Here is a 15,896-nt window from a genome sequence, read left to right on the forward strand (position 1 = left end):
ATAAAAGGACAGCCCAGAATGAAAGCTTGCCGGACCACAGAGCCTTGCACATTGCAGAGGCAGGTTGAACATCTGCACAAATTCAAACTTGTTGGCTACTGTGCCTTATTTCCTCACACTGAGGCTGTTCCTAGCTACAGTATACTTCTGCAGAAAGGCTCTTGTGCTGATAGATGGACACTAGTCACAGAAAAAAAATTCCCCCAGACTTGCAACTTTTAACTCAAGAGACGGTTGTTTTATCTGCTTAGGAAAAAACAAACAAACAAACAAAACACAACAATAAAAAGATGAATCCTGTTCTTTTTGCTGCCCTGTCTCCCCATGGAACTCATGCATACCAGCATCCCAGAAAATCTGCTGTTGAATGCTGAGATTCAGTGATACCTTTTCCAAGGGATCCTTGATCTTTCTATCTCAGTTTCCCTAAAATAATTCTTATAAAGGCTGTGAGAATTAATGACACAGTGAGAACTAATTGCACACTACTTAAAAACTGTCTGGAACATGCAAATAAGCATTAGGTAAGATTAATTACATTAAAAATATAAATCACATAGCATGCTGCAGAGCAGAAAATAGCATTGAAACACAAGGTTATTTAGCAAGTTGCCATAGATTAGTAAAAGGGTTTCATGAAAGAAGTATGCAATGCCTACAGTTAGGCAAAACACTTCACTGAGCTGAAGTGAACACATTGGATTTTTGGTCAAGAGAGATTGATAAAAAAAACCTGCATGGCATAAAAGAGTTAATTTGGCATAGCTATTTCAGAATTCAGAAGAATAACACCTGTAGTATTTCCAAATGGCTTTCTGTGTACAGCTCAAACAATTTACAATGAAGATAAAAGTGACAAAAGTGATTAGTTTTGTTTGCATTCAAGTTCATAAAGAAAAGTTACAGGTGTATTTGAATAAATCATACATCATGAATTATGGAATTATACAACATCGGAATGATGAAAACCATTGATTTCTATGTCTGCCTGAGGGCAGACAGAAAGAACAAAAGAACAAGATTTACGGAGAATTCACTAGGAATACTTCAAAAATGACGTATATTTTTCTTTTGGGAGCAGATCAATACAATAATTTTATTTTTAAGCTAAGAGACGGGTGAAGCCAGTGAAGAAGCTAAGAGACGGGTGAAGCTTTATCTCTCATTCTCTCCACTACCACACACATGCAATGATATTCACATAATGTCTATACCAGAAAGACACATTTTTTGAAAATATAATACTTCACCATTAGCTCCTGGCAGCAGAGCTCACATTTCTGCTCTCCATCTTGCATTTAGCTCCAGTGTCCTGTGGCTAAGTGGCATTTGCCTCCTTTACTCCACAAGAGAAAACACTGTTTTACTTCAAACAATTAATGACATATTGTGAAAGACTGACTGCAAAATGTATGCTTCAGATTTTATATGTGATACATAAAGATATGGAAAAGTAGTTATAAAATAATCTAATTCATTTGCTGGGTGGAAAATATGCATGAAAATCAGAGGTTGTTTCTTTTAATGGCCAATAGCATCTAAATGGGCCTGTAGGAAAGAAGTCTCTAGGCCTGTCTGCCTTTGCCCTGTCCTGGGGAATAGGCACACCCTTAGTGTTACTTCAAAGTCCTCCCCTGGATGCACAGTCCTCACACACTGCCCATCAGTCTCGTTAGCTCCCACAAGAAAATGTATAGTGTCTGCTGCACTGACAGTGTCTCAGGAGATACCCGAGGAGGAGGTGGTAACTTCCCAGCTGGGCAGAATGATACGTCTGTTCTCCTTGATAAAACTTTACAGCCACCACAGCCTCAGGATACAACAGAGCCAGAGCTTGCAGAGGAGGCAATATCTTTTCTGAGATCAGCTAATGCAGCGGAAGAGCAGACAAGCTGTCAGGTGCACAAGAAATCTTCAGCTTCTGTTGGCTACCAAAAACCATGGACACAGGAGAGACAGCATTTTTACAGAAATTTATAATCACCCCTGTCTTGGCCCTTTCCCTACAATCCCTTCACTGTTCCATAGGAGATAATTTACCTGTTTTTCCCTTTTGTACAAATAATTGCTTTCCCCTTAGTTCACCCTCCTGCCCTTTACTCACTACTCTGTTGCAACAAGTTTCTCTTTTTTCCCTCTGAGAAGAAACTAACAGATCCAGATAAAAGTAGAACAATTTGTTCTTGCTCTCTATTGAGCTTCAGAGTTTGGCACACCTGAGAGGTCATCAAGGATTTTCCAGGCATCCCAGACCCCAGCAGAGGAGACAGCAGCAAAGGGTCTGGAGATGCTTTTGCCATTTGGTCTCCACTACTTACCTAAGAAATTGTTATTGCACGGGATAGGTTTGGTAATGCTACAGATGGTAAATGGAAAGAATGCTGAGAAGTTGCCAGTTAAGAGCCAATACATGGTTAATCATTAACTGATTCTTAAGGTATGTCTAGCAAGCAGCTGTTAGAAGCTCATCTTTATAAATGCCATGAGGCCCCTTAAATAAGGATATAGAAATAGATTATGCAATTAAAATGCAACTAAACATATATACTGAGAGTATGTCTACATTGTCTTGGAAGTCAAGATTGCTTGATGGAGATCAAAACTTTAGCAGTTTTATTTAGGAAAAAAGAAGCAATACTTCAGAATAGCTGCTATGATTAAGAACTGTCTTTACTGCTTACAGTCCCACATCCAATGAAAAAAGTATTAATTATTATTTACTGTTAGTGAACATCAAAAGATACAAGCCTATTCTGTCAGATATGCAGTGCCAGTCTCTTATCATTCAAATAAAACAGATAATGCATATGTTTTATCTTTATAAAAGGCAGCGGGAAAAAATCACTAATTTCAGATGGGTAAAGATGAGTCTTTTTGTTTTATTGGCATCAAATGCTAAAATAGACTGTTCTCTTTTGGAAATTTTGGAAACAGTAGTTACAAACTTAAATATGTCACATTGTAGTAAGTTCCACAAAATGTAAATTTAACTCAACAGAAGACCAGTTCTCACATAAGTTTTCATGCTTATTATGTGAAATGAAAGAAAGGACTTTGTGCAGTTTTGTGTTAATAATCCCATCAGATATTTGTGAATTTTTGACTTTAGGTTAAAACAAAACAGGATTACAAATAAACACAAGACTTACTAGGAGTGATTGACACTGTATGAAATTCTTTCTTTGAGGAATAATGAATATTTTGCAAACACTTAACAGAAGTTCAAAGGAAAAGAAATCTTATCTCAGGCCAAACAAAGCACTGCATTGGACACGTGGCTGTGCAGCATGAGCTTCATAAAGATTTCCAGTGCCTGTCCTTCAGCAGCCACATGCTCCAGTGCAAAGACACACAGGCACTGTGCTGGGAGAACTCTGTGGTGATGCTGCCTTAAGCAACATATAATTTTTAGAGACCAGCACAAATTGTCATGAGGAAAAAGGGAAAGATTCCATCCATTTCTCACTATATCTTCCCTCCCTGTGATGAGAGGTTCCAGATAATCTAGCAAAGTACAGAAATGTGGAGTGAAAAGCAAATTAAACCTTTGATATAACCACAGACATGATTGAAATCAGCAGGACTAGTCTGAAAAGGAACTAAAGTCCGCCTGCTCCAGTAGAAGTATTTTATAAATGTTGATGACAGATCATTATGTATTATGGTGTCTCAAAGGCAATAGCAATAAGAAATAATTTATAACTAGTGCCCCGTTTATGGCCTCATAATAGTATGGCTTAAATGCTGCACAGACCTTGGACTGGACCTCAACAAAGAGTGAAAACTTTTATTCGTTACGAACTTTGCATGATGGCTATTTTGTCTAAAGAAGAAAGCTGTTTAAAGCATGACAGCAGGAAGTTTTCCCTTGGTGTCTCTCTTGCCTTATGACTAATGTGCCCTTTTGATTTCTATTGTATGAAAATCCACTGGGAGGTTTTGGGTAGTTTTATTGCAGAAACCTATCAGATCTTATTGGCCTTCTAGGCTGATTAGTGGTGGGTTGTTTCTCAGTGCTCTCCTTTGTTCTCTATCATTGTACCTCTCCTTGAGCTGCTCCAGTGAGGTTTACAGCACTAAATCTTGTTTTGCAGGGGCGCGTAGGATGGTTTCTATAGCCTGATTCCTGTGTCACAAGGAATTGCAGAAGGTGTCCATAAAAGTGACAGATCTGGTTACACTGGATCCCTCTTCAGCTCATAAACCTTATTGATTTTTTCAAATACAAATACGCCATTAAATTCAGTCAAAGGCAGCTGGATATTACACGTCTTACACAGAAACAAACCTTCAGAGTTTTGGATGTCTTCCAGCCACATTTTCACACTAAAATGGTGGAAGGCAGGCTTGAAACTGGTGTTGTCTGCCAGGGTCAGCCCAGGAATTTTATTTTGTATAACTAGAATACAAATTCTAGAACAGCTGAAAGGAATATGGGGGAAAACAACGGTTTAGATAATGAGTGTCTGTCCCATCCCTAGCTTCAGTGCAGCACTCTGGCAGCAAACAACCCAAATAATCCTCAGGCTTCCACTTATTAGCAGGAGAAAATATATTATTTTGCATTGCAGTGATGGGACTCCAAAATCTGTCCACAATTCCATCACTTGAGGGAAATAAGGCAAAGCAAAGTTCATGAGCTTGGGAACCATGGGTGTAAATCCACCAGCACAGCGAGGGAGGGGGAACTGTGTGAGATACCTCACAAAAACCCAGTAAAATATGAATTCCAGTAAGCTTTGGAGAAGTCTGGAATTGCAACAACAACAACAAAAAATTTGCTTATCCATCTAATCTGTTGCAAAAATCAATTTCTTATTTCTCTGAATTCAAGGGATGGGATGGGTGCAGGCAGGTCTGGGGCTCCTTGCTCTGTAGTTAGCAGCAGAGTCAGAAACATGACTCCTTCAGTTAGAAGGTATAAAGCACAGTCTGTTCTGGTCATTTGTATTATTAGCTGGATGAAAACCTTTAGAGTGAATGATTTATTTGATACAAAAATACAAGATGCCTAGCTCTCTTTGTAAAAGCAGATTAAATTTGGCAGAATTTTAGGGAAAATGAGAGGAGGACAAGGGAACTCAAAAGGTTTTTTTTTTTTTTTTTTTTTTTTCCTTAAGTGGAAAAACAATGTTTTGAAACAATGTTCTGAGTCTATATTTAGCTACATTACATTTAGAAAGAAGATCTGAGCACAGAATATTTCATTCGAAATCAGGCCAATTTTCACCTTAAATATTATTTAAGAGTTCAGACACCAACATAAATTACTGCCTTTTTCCACATATCTCTAATTATTATGACCTTCTTTTCTGCAGATGCAGTGTTCTGTTGTAGATCCATTCAACACTAATTTCTCACAGTACTTCTGTCTTCTGGCCCCTTGTTCAAATCTTAAAGAGAACATAAACAATTAGCTTAGGCAGTAATGATCAGTAACACCTGAAATATCTTCCAGTACCCCATATTAATTCAAAAGTAACAACAATGAAAATGTCAATGTATCCTATAAAAAAAGTTATTGCTACTTTTGATGTGCAGCAGTCTATGATTCATTGGTTGGCAGAGGGAAAATCTTTTGCTGAAACACAAAGCAGGTTATAAAACACCGCTTGCATTATACTTTCACAGTGTTTTTTATCTGTCATTATAAAACCATCCAATTAGGACAACAAAAGGAAGGTTAAGTTTTTTAAGTGCTGTTGCTGCCCAAATTAACTGCTTCGTTTTGACAGAGCACATTTTGTGTGCTTGCAGCCCAGAAGGCCAACCACACCCTGGGCTGCTGTGACCAGAAGGTTGAGGGAGATGATTCTGCCCTTCTACTCTGCTCTCGTGAGATCGAACGTGGAGTAAGTACTGCATTCAGTCCGGGAGCCCCCAGCACAAGAACGACATCGAGCTGCTGGAGCAGGTCTAGAGGAGGGCCGCAAAGACTATCAGAGGGCTGGAGCACCTCCCCTGCAAGGACTCAGAACTGGTGAGGCCGCACCTCAAGTACTGTGTCCAGTTTTGGGCCCCTCGCTATAAGAAAGACATTGAGGCCCTGGAGCATGTCCAGAGAAAGGCAACAAAGCTGGTGAGGGGTCTGGAGCACAGGCCTTACGAGGAGCGGCTGAAGAAGCTGGGATTGTTCAGTCTGGAGAAGCGGAGGCTCAGGGGAGACCTTATTGCTCTCTATAACTACCTGAAGGGAGGTTGTAGTGAGCTGGGGGTCAGCCTCTTCTCTCGTGTGACTAGTGATAGGACTATACAGGGAATGGCTTCAAGCTGTGCCAGGGAAGGTTCAGGCTGGACTTTAGGAAATACTACTTCTCTGAAAGGGTGGTCAGGCACTGGGATGGGCTGCCCAGAGAGGTGGTGGAGTCACCGACCCCGGTGGTGTTCAAAGAACATTTGGATGTTGTGTTGAGGGACATGGTTTAGCAAGAACCATTGGTGATGGGCGAATGGTCAGACTGGATGATCCTGTGGGTCTTTTCCAACCTTAGCGATTCTATGATTCTATGACAGGCTGAGAGAACTGGGGAGAACTTGAGAGACAAGGCTCTGAGGGGACCTTACAGCAGCCTTCCAGTACCTAAAGGGGCCTACAGGAAAGCTGAGGAGGCACTTTTTATAAGGGCAGGTAGTGACAGGACAAATGCAAATGATTTTAAACTGGAAGAGGGTAGATTCAGACTAGATATTATGAAGAAATTCTTTACTGTGAGGGTGGTGAGACACTGGAACAAGGTGACCAGATGGGTTGTGGATGCCCCCTCCCTGGAAGCATTCAAGACCAGGCTGGATGGGACTGTGAGCAACCTGGTCTAGAGGGAGACATCCCTGCCTATAGCAGGGGGGTTGGAACTAGATGATCTTAAAGGTCCCTTACAACCCAACCATTCCTTTTCTAATCTGAGCAATTCTATGATTCTACGATTTTTGCCCTATTTTTTTTTTTCTAAAGAGTTACATGTGCTTTTTATGAATTGTGCTACATTTTATTTTTGTTTTAAAAGGGGGCCATTGGGAAATCTGTTGTGATTTACTTGGAACTTGGAAACTCGAGCTAGAGTTTTTGCATGAAGACAGCATTTAAAATTATATACATTACACTATAACACCATAAGCAAATGTGGCAGGTTTGTTCCAAGTGCAATCCAAAGCACTTTAAATTCAGGTTTTTTATGAAGTTGAGTTAGACCACTAGTTATGTTATTAGATTTTATGAAGTACTAAAGAAAGGGAAATCTTGGTCTCTAATTTTGAGGCAACCATCTGTTTTTATGGGACGTGCTATTTTCTCAAGTACTGATAGCAAGAAGTTTGCTTTATAATAGCAGAAGTAGCAACAAATCTCCAGATCTGCACGGAACTGCTGGCTTAGCTGTAAATATTCACTCACAAAGCAGGTCAAGGTGTTACTTCCAGCTTTTTGTTCAACCCACTAGAAAGGTGAACTGACACTGCAACACTTAACATTTTCACTCAGGTTGCTTCATAACTTTCTGTGGTGGCACATTTGTTATTTTGTTCTAAAGTAGAGAAAAATGTATTATCTTAAACATATTTTGATGTCTTATGCTTTTACCAGCTTACCAGCTCTTTGTCAGGAAAATTGATTTTTCTTTGTAATTCTTCTGATCCAGCTAAAACCAACCCAGACTTCTCTCCAAGATTTCCTGGGGGTGGACTCCTACAAGAAAGTATTTCTCAGGGTTCGAACAAAACTTATACTCAACTAAAATGCATAGCAAGTCTGACAAGTTAACATTGTACAGTTCTGTTGCAATCACATACTTGTGACAGGCTTTTCCTCCTCAGACTGAGACAGTCCTCTCATCACTTTTTCTCCTTTCTACCTCTATCCTCTAAATTAGCAATAAGAAAACAGAAGAAAAAAAAATCCACTGAACTAAAATTAGGAAATAATGGCTTGAATCAGAAACCAAAGTTCTTTTCATGGGAGAGGTGGCAGAGTATCTAAGTTGCTCAGCTAGCAACCAAAACAGAAACAAAAGTAAGGACCAAATTGTTCAAAGAAGGCCCAGCATATCCTTGTACACATCCTTGCATTTACTGTCTAAGCATGCAACATATTTCCCATTTTCCTTCCTTCACAACAACACATTTTGTTTTCTTGCTCTTTGAAGGTTACAACTGTCCTAACCACCTGGTACAGGGTCTGAAATTGTTTTCCCAGAGAGAACACAGCTTAATTAGGCTTCTACATGGCATTTATCCTGCTTATTTCCTTGCCAGTTAGACAAGTAAATCATCTGACAAAAATGTCCCAAATGTGTTTCAGTTAGACTCAGACTTGCCTCTCTTGTGCACACTTGAGCTGACTCTCTCACTTGCACAAAGCTCTCTGGCTGTCAATCTAACTTACAGCAGAAGCAACAGTAAACTGCAGATTTATTGAAAGTTGTCTGTGATGGAGGATTACATGCCTGCATGTTGGTTTTTTTTCTCCTATTCTTTATTTCTTATTACATATTTTTAGATGAACTGTTTTTACTGAGATTGTCTCTATTGTCTTTTTCTGGCCACCTTGTCCACAAGAGCTTTTTCAGGTAACCGATCACAGAATCACAGCAGTGTAGGGATCGGAAGGGAGCTCTGGAATCACCCCGTCCATCCCCTGCTACAGCAGTTCCCCACAGCACATCACACAGGTAGGCATCAAGATGGGACTTGAATATCTCCAGAGAAGGGGACTCCACAGCCTCTCTGGGCAGCTTGTTCCTGAGCTCTGTCACTGACAATAAAGAAAGATCTTCTTCATGTTTGTGTAGAACTTCCCGTGTTTCGTTTGTGTCCATTGCCCCTTGTTCTATTGCTGCACAACACCGAAAAGAGCTCAGCCCCATCAGCCTCACTCCTGCACTTTAGATTAATGGCACAGACCTCAGGAGGCAATCAGCAAGGATTTGTTTTAAGGATTTATGGCTGAGTGATAACTATTCAAGTCAAACCAAGAGCACAACTCTTTGTGCCTTCACATAATTTCCAGCACTGCATTAGTGCACACACACACGTAAATAATTAAGAAAGGGTAACTATCACTGTTAAGTCCTCTGGGGTTCAGGAACAAAAGGGTGTGTTCCTTCCCAAATATTACTGTATTTCTTTCAGGGAATGATTCTGCAGCCCTTCTGGATCAATATGTTGATCTCCTTAAGGATATTGCATTGATAATATTATAGAAACTATCATTTTTCCTTGATCTAAAAATCTTTGAGCTATTTATTACATATTAAATCTATTTACCATTTCCATTACTGGTTGGTAACTAAAACTACCTAGAAAGCCACAGAAGCCTTGTGGAAATCTATGCTACAGTCCAATGCACTCCCTAAAAAGGTTCAGAATAAAGTTTTCATAAAAGGTCTGAGGCAGCTGAATAATTTCAAAATACTTTTCATAGACAAAGGCAATTTAAAAATATTTCAGCACCTTAATATTTTTGCAGTAAATGCTCCAATCTGGAAATCAGTCAAGCTGAATGCTCACACCACAGTTCAGGAACTTATTTACAAATATAACCCTCAAAATGGAGATAAATAGATAGTTGAGCATAACCAACCAGAGAAAAATAACACCCCAAAAATAAAAAATCAGTTTTGGTTGAATAAAAGGAAGCAATCAGAATTCCTTGAGGTCAGCTATGGATATTGAGCTGAAATGAGAGAAAGAAAAGTGAGAGTCTCATGCTCTGAAAATAAACAGATGGAAAAGAAACTTGAAAGTCTCAGCAGTGGCTGGATATTTCATTACAGTTGCTAGCACTCTCTTTCCAAATGATTTCTCAGGTGCAGTTGTCTGCATGTATATATTTAGTTTTTTTTCTTTTCATATAGCAACAATTTTCCTGGCTTGCTAAGCAGAAAGGGGTGTGTGTCATACCTCCTGCAGCAGGAGGAGGGTCAGCCCAGCTGGCAGATGGGAGCCTTTCCTCCAGTCACCACCTTGCCCCACAGCCAGTGTCCCACCCTGCATCCACCCCAAGTGGATGCTCCTCGACACCAATGGCATTGGGTCTCCTAAGTGGCCACCCTGTCCAGCCTTCTGGTAGGCGTCTTCTGCCCAAAATGCTCCTGCCCACCAGAAGAACAGTTACTGCTGTGAGACATCAGCCATCGATTTGCATATTCCCTCAGGCAAAACATTAATTGGTTTAAAATACAGACTTCTTTATTTGTCTGTAATGTAGCAAAAAAGCAGTCATGTGTGTGGCCAGAAGCAACAGCTAGTTTATGTTTGTTGACCCTCCTGAATGGCACCTTGACAAGCACAATCTGTACTTCATTTGTAGGCAGTGTATTAAACCTGAAGCAATATCATCAAGTGAAAACCTCAAATTACAAAAGATGTCATCTGCTCTATTAAGAGCACTACAAAAATCATTCATTTTTAACTACTACAACAACAAAATACAGCACGATAATAGCATATTCTCACTCACATTGAAAGGCTGACTTTATCCTCAAGGTAACACTTTATTTTCCACTCCAGTTTCAGTGTGAACATGAACAAAGCCCTATCAGAGGAAGGTCTTCCACTGAGGAAAATTTGCTGTATGAGCAGCCACCTCTTCCGAAGGGAAAAAGGAGAGAAAAAGAGAAATTAAAGATGCCACTCTGTCTAGAGGTTTCTCCGTTTCTCTATCCACCATTTTAAGCAACACCTCCCTTATTGTTCCACACCTCCTAAAAAGTAACTTCAGGCAGGTTACTTAGGAAAATGTTTTAGGAGGTCTGCAGGAAGCAGTAATAAAATTAAAAATAAAAAAAAAAAGCTTTGGAAGGGATGCACTCCTCCTGGCCTGCTCCTCATCAGTGAAAGCAGTTCTAATACAGAGCTTCAACAATGGCTTGCGCATCACTCACAAGTCTAACACAGAGCCCTATTTTGGGAATTTGAATCAGACCTTCTGTTAGTACCAGGTTGAATTCCACTCCTACGAGAAGCAACATGCACAAAGTCTGTGCACCAGACGTGCCTCACCTTTGCTCCACACCTTTATGAAATGTTCAGGCTTCACTGAAATAGAATGGAGGTGCCATATGCCAGATTGGGGTTTATTTCTGTACTGAGCCATTCATTTCTGTGACTGTGTTTTAGTCACCTAAGAAACAGTCACTTGGTAAAATTTGACTGATTATGTTGTCAGGTTGATTGTCAGTACTGTGCGTAGAGTTTCATGGGGCATACATATGTGGGGGATGCAAAAAAATTAAATAAATACATGACAACTTTCATTCTTTTTGATAGTGTTACAAATATATATATATACTGAGAAAACTGAGAGAAATTACGTTTTTCAGAAGTTTATTAGGAGCTGAATTACATTTTGAGGTTAATTTAGCCAAATAAAGAAAAAGAGAACAGGCCTACAAGCAGAAATAAGAAGGTATTTTTAGAAAAGCAATCTGTATTGAAAGGTTAGTAACACAATAACTTTATAAACTCTCCAAGATTTTAATAAGAACTGAACTTATTTTCAAATACCAGCACTGCTCAATGCTTTCATTAGTCATTGCCTTACTGAAAATACGGAAGCATAACAGCCTTATTCTGTGACTTTCCAATGTCAGAATCTGTACGTACCTGATTATTTGGGCACCAGGAATATGTGCAATTTTGCTTGCAGCCAACATTATTTAGATTGAAAGAATCCGCTAAACAAAAACCCAAATATCTGGGTTCAGAGACGAAAGCCGCCTTCTAGTTAACCCCATGCAGTACAGATTTGCTAAGCCCAATCTCCCATGGGAATAAAGAAGTAGTTACATGAAACAGAGCCTTTCTGTGGCTGGGGCAGTGAGGTATACAATAAAAGGAAGAAAAAGTAGCTTTTTAATTATTTTGTAGCTAATCAAGCAGAATTTTACCAAAGCTCTGATAGTGCTAGAAATTCCCTTGTGTTGGGAAACATGAGTTCTTAAATATTTTTAAGTATCAGAGGAGAGATTGAGGGGCATGATCTAAAGGCATTTTCCCTAACTATAACCTCCCCAGTACTTCTTACAGATGTTGTAGCTTCACTCTCCTTATTGTAGTTCTAATGACAATGCGAGATTTGCTGAGCAGAGCTATACATATTACCCCCTTCTTTCATGTTGGGCAAGATTGCTTGCGCTGCATCGGCAACATCAGAAAGTATGCTGACAGCAATGCACAGTTCTGTGATAAATAACATTTATAAAACAAGTTTTGGGGGGAAGAAAAAAGACTTTTTTTAAAGTATTTCAGCATCAATATTGCTACTGTAGGTGCTGCACATGTCAGCCAAGGACAGAACAGTACACAGTGAAAACAGAAACCTCTAGTGAAAAAGTACTTACTGATGACTGTGCAGAGTGGTGAACTGAAATCTGTTTTGTTCACTAGTCCTGAGCACAGCACACTCACTCCTAAAGTGCTCTTTTGGCTGGACAGTAGCCAGGGGTGTCTGGGTGCAAGTCCCAACAAGGTCAGTTATTTTTTCTCTCATTAAAAAATAATGTCAGAACCACTGTAGCACGGTGGCTCAACAGCCTAATGCATCCTGGTTAGTGCTCTGGCCTTCTGCTCTCAAATACCAGTTGGGGATCAAAACACACAGCAAAAACTTGATGAATTTCCACGTCTGTTGCACTGGAACAGAGAGGGGTCTTTGGGTTTTGGTATTATGAAGACATTTAGCTTTTGGGAAGGTAAACAGACCATATGTTTGGAGAGATGGCTGACTTCTGCAGGGATTTAAAAGAGCACAGATCTATTTTGTAGATTATTTCTATAATGAGGATAGTGTGAATAAACACATTACCAAAAATCCAATGTAATGGAAGAGCGCTCCAAACGAGAGTGTAGCTCAATGTTGTACATCATTTACTACTAGATGTTTTAATAGGCACAATTACCTGAAAAGTAAGAATGCTATTTTTCAAAATATGTTAGCATTGCAGCATTTTTTTCTTCCTATTGCAACAGTGAAGGGCTTTCTCAGACTTTTTTTTCTTTGTACTTGTTCCAGAGTAGAAGAATAAAAATGAATAAAAAAAAAAATTCAAAATCAAGCCTTCATTTTATACAGACAGAGCTTAGTTCTAATAAAAATAGGATTTAAAATCTAGTTTCTAGTCTCATACTAATGAAACAAAGTTCCACAGTACAAACCAACTGAGTATATAAAAATAGTGCTGCGATGAAGAGAAATACTGGAAGCTGAAAACAGCATTTTAGCTGATGAAGCCTAAGAGAAGTAATAGGGATCATGGGCTCCATTTTATATTTTGTTCCACCATATGGCATCCAGAAGTTATTTGCATTTCTGAGAGGGTAATTTTCTGCCCACAGAACAGGGGCTGCTCCTGCCCTGCCATGGGCGGGGAGCACAAAGGGTGACCTGATTCCAGGCTCTGCAGTAGGCTGACAGTTACAAGAACATTGCCATAAGTGAAAGAGACGTTATGGAGTATTAGCCATTTGCTTACATGATTTCCACAATGAAACTGCATTTCTCCAGTCTCTCATGCATAAGCTCTGCATTGTTGCTGGGCTTTTGTCTTCTAAGACAGAACTTTTGGCCACTCATCTACTAACAAAATTTGCTTTAAAGAGGGCTAGAAATTGTTCTGCTATGAGGGAACATCACGTGTGTGCAGAAGTATAAACAGTGCCTTAAAGAGAGGAAGGTTGATGCCAAAGGCTAAGACAGCAGGTCTCAGTTATAAACATGGCAACCAGTTCAATTATGTGTGCACTCTCCTGAGCAGTGCAGTGTATCTGAAGAACATTGCAGGGGAATAGTTGGAAGCCAAAGAGAGTCAGAGTTGCATTCTGAACAGAAATAAAGCTTAACACAGTTTGCATGTAAGAGATGAAGTGCACAGTATATTTAAATATTTCACTACAACTGCAAGACAGGCCATAACATTGTTTTATTTTGACTGCAAATTATATTTATGAGTACGTAAACCAAAACAAAAAACAATTTCACAGTGTTCTTTTAATGTAATTAGTTGCCTCACTATAATATGCAAAAGTAATTTGAGAGCAACAGTCGAACTTCACGAGATGGCAAGGCTGCATCTTTAGATGCTTCACCTCTAAATTCTCTTTTCCTTTGTCAGACAGAAGATATGCTGTAGTGTTATGCACTTGCATAATGGTGCTATCCATCCGATTGTACCAGTGCAGCACTGGACCTTAGAACATCTCCAACGAATGCTAAAGGGGAGGCTCAGTTAAAGTTATACAAACTCTCTCTATAATGCTGGGGACAGGTCCATTTTCTATTGCTGTTTTATTTCTACAAGTGATGATTAAATAACCCACCATGCAGTTGCCTTATGGCAGTCAGTACAAAATTAAATATTTCCCCATGGAGAGTTCATTAGGCATCAGAGTTTCCCAGTTAATTCGTTAGGCTTCTATGAATTCCTAGGGAATATTATAAAATTATAATTTTGGTCTATTCTCCTCCAGTCTATTATGGAATACATTTCATTTTCCCATATCTAAAGCATAGTGAATGAAACTATTAGAGTAGAAAACACATCTGGATCCCATTTACATTTCTTTTCAAGCAGATCAACATAACAGGATGAATTCAGCTCTTCAGTATTCTTTATTCAGGGAAAAAAATCAAATGAAAGAACTACTAGATTACTCCTACTACTACACAGCACTAATTTTTTTTTTAATTTTTCACTTCACTCCGTGCTGCTTTTAAACAAGAGTCCTACTTCAAATATCACAGCACCTCCTGGAGAAAGGAGAGAGCATCTGCAGGAATTATAAACTTGACAACTCAAATGCATGCCTTAGAGCCCCAGCCATGTCTCTTCCATACCATCTGCATTCAGCTGAATGAATTTAATGTTGAAACTAATTTCCATATGATAAATGATATTTTCATCTATATCCTTCAAGAAGGTCCTAGTTCAGACACAGCAAGTTGACTCATGGAGCTAATATTAAAAGCAAGCAAATAGGATAAGAGACACCCTTCTGATGCCTAACAAGCAATGAGAAGCCCTGAAATAAGGAGTGTCATGCACAGAAGAACATTAAATTTTTAGATCACCTCACATGTAACAAAAAATCCCAACTCATGATATAGAGGTGGGGAAGTGGGAGGAAAGAAAGTACATGGAGCTCCAGAGATCCCCATAGCATTATGGGAAAGGAGTGGGTGTAGGGAAACAGGAAGGTCACATCGAGAATACTCATAAATTCTCATCTTCTAAGGAGAAAATAAGGTAGATACGTTTGCCTTTGTTTTTGGAGCAGTGGTATGTGTAACATTCCTCCCTTCAAGAGCAGAGCAGGAAAAAAGCAGATAAACATAGACAAAGCTGACGTTAGTAAATAATATTGTGCAAGTGTAATCTAGGAACTGTCATGGCAATAAAACACTTGCTACCAAATTTGATGGGAAAGGCTGCATTCTGCTTTAATGGGTATAAAGTCCCAAAGAAGATTTAGATGAGAGCTTGCCCATCCTGCCTCCCCACAAACATTTTAAAGATGCGGACAGCTTCATAATGCATTTTGTGCAAAAGAATAAGCCTCTATAAATATGGCCGAAATTATTTTTGACACAAAAAAATGAAGCTGTTAATTTTCCTTACTGTCAGTACTATCATTACTTTCTCACTCAGAGATAAGGTCCTAAAGTATTGGATACGCTGCTAATCTTGTTTGCAGACCAATCTCACTAGCGGTTGTGGAGTCGCTTGTCTCTCCTAATCAGATAACTGCTCTACCATCAACGATGTACTCTAATCTCTAATCAGTAGCCATTTCCCAAAACCACCCAGCATGTTTTCCTAATACAGATATGTTCGCTGAAGTCACAATTTTATTTTGCTCAATGCTTAAAGCAAGAGAGGGGGTCCTAAAACTGATCACTAATGTGA

The 15,896-nt window shown here is 39.3% G+C and overlaps 1 long non-coding RNA gene across 3 annotated transcripts in view; it reads right to left on the minus strand.

Annotated features, from left to right (window-relative positions):
* Positions 1 to 2,859: 2,859 nt before the first annotated feature.
* Positions 2,860 to 15,896, minus strand: part of LOC107053802 — a 200,866-nt gene continuing 187,829 nt past the window's right edge. For all 3 annotated transcript variants that reach the window (XR_005861503.2, XR_006939861.1, XR_005861502.2), the window contains 2 exons: positions 7,585 to 7,681; positions 2,860 to 5,393 (listed from right to left, as the gene is read on the minus strand). This is a non-coding gene — a long non-coding RNA (uncharacterized LOC107053802). The remainder of the gene's footprint in view (positions 5,394 to 7,584; positions 7,682 to 15,896) is intronic.

Source organism: Gallus gallus, chromosome 7, assembly GCF_016699485.2.
Source record: "Gallus gallus isolate bGalGal1 chromosome 7, bGalGal1.mat.broiler.GRCg7b, whole genome shotgun sequence".
Classification (NCBI taxonomy): domain Eukaryota; kingdom Metazoa; phylum Chordata; class Aves; order Galliformes; family Phasianidae; genus Gallus; species Gallus gallus.